This window comes from Glycine soja, chromosome 5 (assembly GCF_004193775.1).
Source record: "Glycine soja cultivar W05 chromosome 5, ASM419377v2, whole genome shotgun sequence".
Lineage (NCBI taxonomy): Eukaryota > Viridiplantae > Streptophyta > Magnoliopsida > Fabales > Fabaceae > Glycine > Glycine soja.
Window position 1 is genome coordinate 30801554 of NC_041006.1, and position 9666 is coordinate 30811219.

General features: G+C 34.0%; 1 long non-coding RNA gene across 1 annotated transcript; it reads left to right on the plus strand.

Moving 5' to 3' along the window:
* Window positions 1-1726: 1726 nt before the first annotated feature.
* Window positions 1727-7641, plus strand: LOC114411504. Its single transcript, XR_003666473.1, has 3 exons — window positions 1727-1767; window positions 5067-5155; window positions 7286-7641. It is a non-coding gene; the product is annotated as an uncharacterized LOC114411504 (long non-coding RNA).
* Window positions 7642-9666: the final 2025 nt, after the last annotated feature.

The following is a 9666-nucleotide window of genomic DNA, read 5'->3' on the forward strand; positions in this document are numbered from 1 at the left end:
AAAAGCCAAGCCTCGGGAACAGAAAAATGCATTGGAAAGACAAACATCTTGGGAACATAATACAAATAATTAATTATTACATATTTAAATTTACAATGGAAATAAATGAATAAATGCATCGTAATCGGAGCAAAAACAACGCAAAAGACAAAAAGTATTAAATGCACAATAAAATTAAAATTAATAAAAATCATTAATATAAATGGAGGTTGACAGTGAAGTTTTTGGGCGGGAATGAAGGCTCTTGACATTGCCACACGTAAGCACTGACTCATCCACGTCAGCATCGGGCAAAGAAAACAAAGTTTTCTCTTGCGAAGAAAACGAAGCATGTTCAGGAACACGAAAAATTATATCTTTTCATTGCGAGAACTAACAAAACAAAGGCAGAACAAAAGAAACACGAAATGCAAAGGAAGAACAATACTCAACCACGGACAAATAAGACACTACAAAAAAAATGACATATACCTACAGAAACTTTTGTCTACACACATAAATTAGTGTAGGTAAAAGTCAAAAAAATACTTATACCCACAATTATTTGTCACAGTGTAGGTAAAAGTCAAAAAAAATAATTTCATTTCATCCTTGCACTACTACAAATATTCATTTCGATTAAAAAACGCGCAACACATGGTCCTTCTCCTTTCGCGCTGAACAAAACATTGGCTTTTTCTAACCCTAGTCGCGGTTGTAGCACCTCTGTCTCTCTCAATCAACAAACCCTATTTTTTCTATTTCCACACTCTCTCTGTCTGTCTCTCTCAATCAATGCCATTCCCTTTGTAGAAAACCTATAAATTTCTACAAGTGAGTCTACCCTTTCCATCAAAATCGAAGGATATATCCAAGCGTAATAAGCCCTTACTTGAAGAGAGAAGGGGAAGGGGTGTTGTCATGGAACATGGAGAGTGGAAAGTTCAACACCTTCAGTTAATAAATAGTGAGAAGGTAAATATGTTAGCTAATAGTTTGTTTGCTTGACTTTTGTTAGCCGATAAACCCTAAACCTCACCAAACACTACACTGGCGAGAGACTTCACTGAGGGAACCTCTTTCAATGTCTGTCAATGACACTGATCAATCCAATAAGGCTCACAGAACTAGTCAATCTAGTGCCAAAACCAACAAGAAGAAGACTAAGAAGAAGCAGAAGCAGAATCCCGATAACGTCTGAGGATCCGAGGAAGCAAAACCCTAAGGCATTTGCCTTTTCTTCCTCCAACAAAGCCAAGTGCTTGCAATCACGCGCCGTCGAGAAAGAGCAGCGCCGCCTCCACGCTCCCATCATCGACCGCTCCTACGGCGGGCCTGCTCCCTACGTCTTTGTCGTGCAGGGCCCTCCTCAGGTGCATATTATTCTATTCTCTTTTCTTTCTCTTGAATTCAACTCAACACAACGCAATTAGTTGCTAATCTTGCTTTGATTTCAGGTTGGGAAGTCACTGTTGATAAAGTCTTTGGTTAAGCATTACACGAAGCATAATTTTCCCGATGTGAGAGGTCTAATTACCATCGTATCAGGTCTATGATTGTTTTTTCTATACCCATGCTTTTATTTGTTTATTAATGCATGTGTGTATTTCAGAATTTCTCTGGACTTGGTTAACGATGATTGTTGTGTATCACATATGTCAGGGAAGCAAAGGCGGGTGCAGTTTGCAGTTTGTGGAATGTCCGAATGATATCAATAGCATGATAGATGCCGCGAAGTTTGCCGATCTAACACTTCTTCTTATCGATGGAAGTTATGGTTTCGAAATGGTGAGTTAGTTTTGAATGATGACAGGTTTGTGAATGTGTTTGTTCTCATGTCGAGGTGCTACTGTGTGATTTTCTTGAAGTTTGGTTCAGCATTAGTTTTTATATAATAAGGATGCTATTTTTGAGATTTTACTTCACTTGCAGGAAACCTTTGAGTTCCTTAACATATTGCAAGTTCATGGGTTGCCGAGGGTCATGGTCAAAAGGCAAATGTGTCATCAGGAGCTCTAGGTGATGAACATGGCACAATTTAATGAGTAGTAATGCTAAGAATGTTGAACAGAATGACAAAATAGAAGCTTTGGATAAATATCAGCCTGGGACTGGTTCTGATGAAGATGAAGATGCACCAAATAGTACTGCTAAGAATGGAGTCCACTTGCAAGAACATATTGATTTTCATGATGGAAGATGGAGGAGAAGAGCAATATTTGGAAATGATTGTGTAGTCAATAAAATTATTTTTATTTTGTTTCACTTTTGTTTGTGATATGTGTATCAGTTTGCATTGATAATGCTCTACTGGGTTACTCATAATTTCAGACTGACTTCATTGATAGGATTCAGAAGGGGATGAGGATGGTGCTACCAGTGATGATGATATAGAATCTTCAGAAGAAGAGGAGGAAGATGGCAATGATAATCATGACACAAATGGTGTAGTTTTCCTCTTATCTTTGTTAAGATTTATATCTTCTCTGTTTTTATCTGGCTGTATAAATTTGTTTTATTCATGCTCTCATCTCTGTACTAGGTTTTGGTAAATCCTTGTAAATCTCAATACTAAGGGCACTGATTATTTTAAAAAGTTTAGAGTTTTATTATTAAACTTGTAATTTTTTATTATTATTGAATTTTGATTAGTTTAGAGTTTGTTCAATTTTGATTAGTTTAGAGTTTATTATTAAACTTGTTACTCATGTCTTCCATCTTCAATCTCTCTTATTTCCATGATGTTGCTCACCAAGGTGAGCTTTTTTGTACGTGTGGTGGCAATGGAAGAAGCTGTGTTGGTGTTGGCTTTTGTGGGCAAGTTGAGAAGGCACCTTCTGCTGCTTGTTGTGGCAATGGTGCTTGTGCTATTAGTCTCTTCATTTGCTTCACCTCTCAGCGATGAAGGTGTGTGTGCACGTACTCTCACCTTTGAGACACCCGTTTTTGCTCATTTTGTTTCCTTTGCTTTCCCCAAAGAGAAAAACAAGAGTTTCTCTTGCATTCGTGCATGTGGGTGTCTGTGAGGATCACGTTTGGTTATGCTGGAGGGTTAAAAATCCAAGCTTGGTTGTTTTCATGAGTTTTCCCAGAGAAATGGAATGAGTAGTGGAGTGAGTGAGCCCAGTTATTTTGAGTCCTTTTTTAATGAGTTTTAATGAGTTTTAACTCTAATTTTCAGCAAGCATAAATGGGTAGTAATAGTATCATACATCATACTCTATGTTTACTAAAGGGCATTTGAATTGAAAATTGTTTCAATTCAAATTCATCCAAGCTGATTGATTACTAGACCTTGCTGTTAAAGCTTCAACTAACTAAATAGTAACTTTTCATCTTTGATCTTTTAGTCGAAAATAGGAGCATGAAAAATGAAATGAACTTTATTAGGAGCTGTATTTTCATCTTCATCAGCTACATTTTTTTGATGCTGCTATTATTTAAATCTTTAATTTGCAATTGCAACACTTCCTTCCTGCAGTTAGTGGAAGTTCAGGGCTGCAGAACAATTCCTTTGTTTCTGGCATGAGTACAGGATGGGTTGTTATATGGCTGGTACCTATGCAGACTGTTTCAGCTTAATGAATTGTTCCTTACGGAGCCTCAAAAGGCTAGGATTTATCATTACTATGTACCTGTCTTTCTCTGGTGTGAACAGCAGATTACTGAGCATCAGTCGAAGTTTAAAGATGGAGAAGATATACCTCCTTTAGTGGTATGCTACATACTTGTCACTCTCTCTGCCATAGTGTTATTTATTTTTATTTTAATTTGGAAAAACTAGGTAACTAACTGCTCCATAATTCAATAATATTATTTCCTACTCCTTAATTAGACATATATACACCAGTTTATCTTCAATCAGCTGTAAAAGACACTTGCACAACTAACAATTTACTCGTATTTAATCACTGGATTTAGTTAGAAGATATTTATGACTAATTGTAAATAACTTTCAAGATCTCAGAGGGGCAGAAGATCAAAGCCAAGACATCCTCTCGTATATAAAGAGTGTCTCTGAAATCCAATGATAGGATATTTATGTACTTTCTAGTTTCTAAGTACATCATTCATCCATTTCTTTTGTTGTTTCACAGGATGTCTCTTCCAAAGCAATCATCAATAGAGCTGAATTGAGTTCTAATTATAGGACATCCAGTGGCTCTGATATGACATTGTCAAGTTCTGATGATAGGTTAGATTTTTAAATAGTTGTGAACCTTCCATTGGAGTTCTTAAATTGAATATTTCATGGCTTATAGAGTACAAGATGTTGCTGAGTTACTTGACATGATGGTTGAGGATATTCCTTTTTCTGGAATTTGTTAGTGTATAATTTAGTTTTTTTATTTTAAAAAATTCTAACAGTTATAATGCAACAATAATATCAAAGTATTTCATAACTCTTGTACAAAAAACAAAACTACTACGACCAATTTTTAATGTCCACAAATTATTATGTCTATTTAAAACACTCACATGTTAAGAAAATCGTTATTTTATTGATGTTTGTTTATTCGGGTAGAAATGGAGTGAAAAGAAATAGGAAGAAGGTTTTAGAATTTGAGTTAGGAGTAATTGGCGTAAAATTGTTTAGTTTGATAAAAAAGATTTGAGTTTGAATGTTAAATACTGAAAATTAAGTTATAGCACATACCTAATTAAGAACCTTTTTTTAATCCGAGTAGCTGAAATCTTCAATATAAAATATACGTATAAACTCAAAGACAGTCATTGGATTGTCCTTTTATAGGCATTATTGGGTGGATATTGGGTAGATATATCCCGTGCAGAGCACAATTAATTGTAAAGGAATACTTATCAATGATTGAGAGGAAAGAGAGATATTTCATACTTGAGACTCATATTCATATATATATATATATATATATATATATATATATATATATATATATATATATATATATATATATAAAAGTTTGGGTAGAAAAGTCAGCTAGACAATTAATAAAGTTTGATGCGTAAGTAGAGCAGACAACTTTGAAAATTGGGGCAAATATACTTTTCTACTTTCTATATTTCTTTTTTTGTATCTAACTCTGTCCTTGGCCATCTCCATATTGCAGTTCCTAAGAGGTTCAGGCTTGCAAAGGACACAACATTTGGACAAAGGCACTTGAATAAGTGGAGTCAGTCATCAATTTCCTTATGGATGGTAAGGACATATTTATTAGGAAAAAAAAATCTCTTAATTAGCCTTTAGCTAAATTCTGAATTTCGAGATTTTAGTTTGCAAGTGACACGTAAATTAATTTCAAAGTTCCTCATGCTTTTGTACTCTGCTCGAATCAGGTTAGCTTCTTCAGACAATTCTCTGGATCTGTTAAAGAAAGTTAAATAATAAAAGTTTCCTTTTAATTTGTTCACTGATATATTAAGCGAAAGCCTGGTTATTGATTGTGATGAATAGAGTAGAAGGAGGATAATATAAGTTCTTTTATAAATATTGTTTGAATTTGGAAGTTTTTTCCCCTTGAATTAAAGCACCATGTTACTCCCTAAATTTTTATGTCAAGAAAAAAATTGGCCAAATTAACCCTTGAGCATACTGAAATATAAACTTTATTTGGGGTTTTTATCAAAAAGTTCAAGTTCTAAAAGATTCTAAAAGACATGTTAAGATAAGATTCTAAAAGAATGTTCTATAGAGAGATCTATTGTAGAAGATAATCCTAAAGTAACTTATAAAATATTTTAGAATGAGTAAGTAAGTTTGTATTTATAAGGAAAATTTTAAAGAATTATTTGTAGCCATTGGATTAAGTGATAGTTGGAAAAATTCTAACCATTTGTTTAGGAAAAATTATTACTATAAATAAGGATGATATATTAGAGTTTATATAAAGTCAAAATCAAGCCAAAAATCAAAAAGTGATCATTTGTAAAGTAATCTCTTCCTTCAAAACTTTCTAATCTCTTTCATTCCAATGTAACGCTATTTTGGACTGCCAATCAGTCCTCTTTCATATGATGAAATGAGAATATTCCAATTAAAGAAAATAGTATTAAAAAGAGATAAATTAAACCTTCATATTGTAGGGACCTCTTAACTCTAAGTCACATGCAAACCCAATTAATAAGACCAAGCATGATACATAAGTATCACTTTTTAAACACTTAATCAAATACTCATAATTTTTTTATTATTATTATATCACATCATAATATCTATAATATATTTTATTCTCGTTTATCTATTACTATGTGTATAATGACTCATTGGATGTTGGATGCCCATCCATACTTTTCCAATAAGACCCTCCTCCTCACATTCCTAGCATTTAGCAAGCCATCCCCATAAATAAAAAATCAACTATTTCATTACATTCATTCAGAAAAATAAAATAAAAAATTCTAATTTTTTCGTGTTTTTTCTTTCGATTCTGTTGCTTAAATTTTACTTATGTCATTAAAGTTTGCATCTAATATTTTAACATTTTCTTCGGCATAATATCAAGTTTGCTCAAGTTACTCGTCAATTTTATTCATGTGTGAGTACAATGTATTTTTGACAGCATGAAAAGTAACACGTTGAGGAGTTGTGTTGTAATTTTTGTATCTGTCACAATCAGAATTTTACTGAGCTATTTTCTATATGGCATATTGCCCATTTTATGCAAATGATGAACACCTTTACATAGCCTTCATTGTGTACACTTTTAGGTTGGCATGATGGTATTCAATGTAATGTTCATATACTGATGCACTCTCTGTTGATATCATTGTACGTGATTGTAATAAAGCTGTGGCTTTTAGAACTTTTGCGGGAAAATAAGAGAATGCTGGACAAATCAGTTAGAGAAATAGAATGAGAGAGACAAGATTTGCAGTCATGGGAGAAGAAACTGATTTTGGAGATAAAGAAAAGTGCCAAACAAGCCCAGATGGTATGGTGATCGTGTTTTGAACTTTTGCTACTATTTGTTGCCTTGTTTGCTTTAGCTTTTGGTTAGAGCACTCCCTATGCTAGCTTAGCTGTTCTTTATTGCATATCTATAATACCCTCCTCTGCCCCCTAAGGTGGAGGGTGAATTTGAGTTTTCAATGGTGATGAATGACCACTACAAGGGGAACTCTTTTTTAAATTACAAAGTCCAAAAGTCACCTAACAGGTAAGTATATAATGTAATGTTTCTTTTAGGTGGATGAATATCAATGGTTAGTCTGTCATGTTAATTTGATTTGGCACTGCTTATCTGTAGAGGTAAGAGCCAAGTAAAAGCATCATGTAATGTGGGCAGTTGGACAACAGAAATGGATAGTCAGCCATCCGGTTCTGCTGCAGATGTTGTAGATGTTAATGAGTCTGGAAGTAGCAAGTTAGGTGGATCCGAGCCTGAGGGTGCTGTTCTCTGCTTGCAGGATCGATTAAAGTGGCTCAATCAGCAGGTCATCATAAAGGTTGTATAATTTCCAAAAGCCTATCCTTTCATGATTTACTGCGATCACTATCTACATCCTCTTTTCGTCTATCCTTCCTTTCAAGTTTTTTGTTCTAAGTGCTGCTCCCTCATGATAGATTACCTGTTAACTTTTTCATGTTTTTTTTTTACCATCAAGGACAACCTGGAGTGTTTTGCTAATTGAGAATGACTTTAAAAGAAAAAATTATATTGGTCTTAAAAATGAGAATGACTGTACACCCCGATTTATCTTATTTCTTTGGGATCTGGAAATGAGATGAAAATAAAATTTATCATCAAGACTGAAAACCAATTTGATGCTTTAATGTTTCTCTTGTTTAAAGGTTAGTCTGCATTATAATTGAAGTATTCATGGGAAAAAATATGTTTATACTTTTCTTCTTTCTATTATGATTTCGTTTTTAAATTCTTCCATTCTACTATCATTTCTATTAGCTATGTAGATGTCAAGATTAAATGGGCTTTGTAATCACATTCTTTTGCACTTTCAAGGCTTTCCACTCCTACAGGGACAGGTTTTAGTTACTCTTCTGATGCTAGTGACATTCGTCAAACAAATCCTTAATGACCATGATGGAGATATGTGTAAGGTGTCTCTCTGGTGACCCAACTGAAAGGCCTTATGTGGAACATATTCTCTGGAATTTGCAGTTTGCAGCCCAAGTTCAGAATTCATGGAGAAGAGACTCAAGTGATCACAGTTACTCACCTGCACCATCCTCCAGGGAGACATAATTAATATTAATTTGTATGAAATTTCCAGCAACTAATAGGGCCATCAGTCATCTCCAAGTAGTCAAGACAGAGCACTCTATGAGAGGATGCTGGACAATAAGGTGGAGTTTGGTTCCCCAAATAAGCGGTCTGGCGGATTCTTTAACTTTGCTCTGGTAAGCAGGTTGCAGCACTTTTTGTTGTGTGTGATTTTAGAGATATATGAAGTTTGAGAATTAAACTAAATAGAACTAGCATTGTTATTGTGGTTATATAACTAAATAGAACTAGCATTGTTACTGTGGGGGGGAGCAGGCCGGTGTTCTGAAGCTTAATGTTCTTGTTGCAGTAATATAAAATTTTGAGACCTGAAAGAGAAATTATGGTTATATATAAATTTGTTCATGTATATTTCACCAGTACCTCTGGTACTGTTATGATTCATATTAATAATATATAATTTCTGCCTTCCAAAAAAAAATATGGCTATATATAAATTATACAAAATTTTATTCATTTTTAAAGGTATAAATTATGTATGTTCTAAGCTCTCTCTAAGATCTAAACATTTACCTACAGTTGAAGATGATATGTACATATTAAAGACTTTTACCTACAGTTAGGAGATGTAAGTAGAAGTTAATGACTTTTACCTACACACTATACATAGTAGGTAAAACCTATAGTGACAGACAATTAGCCGTCATTATATGTCCCTTCAAAGTTGACGGAAGAAACGTCCGTAGGACAAAGTCTATTGTACATTTACCTACGGATTTTTTATTTATAGTGACAATTTTTGTCTGTAGGTATAGGTCATTTTTCTTGTAGTGAGGCCGAGAAAAAAAAATTCAATATTTTGCATTGTCAGAACCCAAAAATCAAAGTTTTTTGGAGAAAAAATCGCAGTTTTAGGAGAAACAATGAACATGCAGTGAAAAAAAAAGCTGAAATAAAAAAAAGCATACAAATGCAAAAAGAGGTAAAATGAAAACGCAGAAGGAGACGGGGAGGGAAAACAAACCTGTAAGCTATCCAACATACTATGATCTGTGGCTTTTGTCTTGCAAAAGAAGAAGAATACTCAACCACGGTCAAATAAGACTGAAGAACACAACAAAATTCAATCTTTTGTACCGACAGAACCCAGGAATCAAAAGGAGAAATGAAATACATCACAAACCTGTTCTTTTCATGTCGGACACTATTTGTTGTCTTCGTTGCTGTTGTCGGTCACAAAGATACCCAATGCTACATATCTGAACAAAGCTCTAAGCTTTGTTGTTGTGATGAATCAAAAAACCACAAAAAGCTAGTAAATGATGCACATGCAACATCAAAACCCAACAAACCCCGACCAAAATGGTACATAACAACAAATGACTCAAGAAAAATCCATAAGCTTCGTATACAAAATGATAAACTCGTTGTAGAACAAAAAAAGATCCAACCTTTTGTACTAATAATAAAAAATGAACAAAGCTTTAAGCTTTGTTGTTGCGATGAATAAAAAAACCACAAAAAGTTA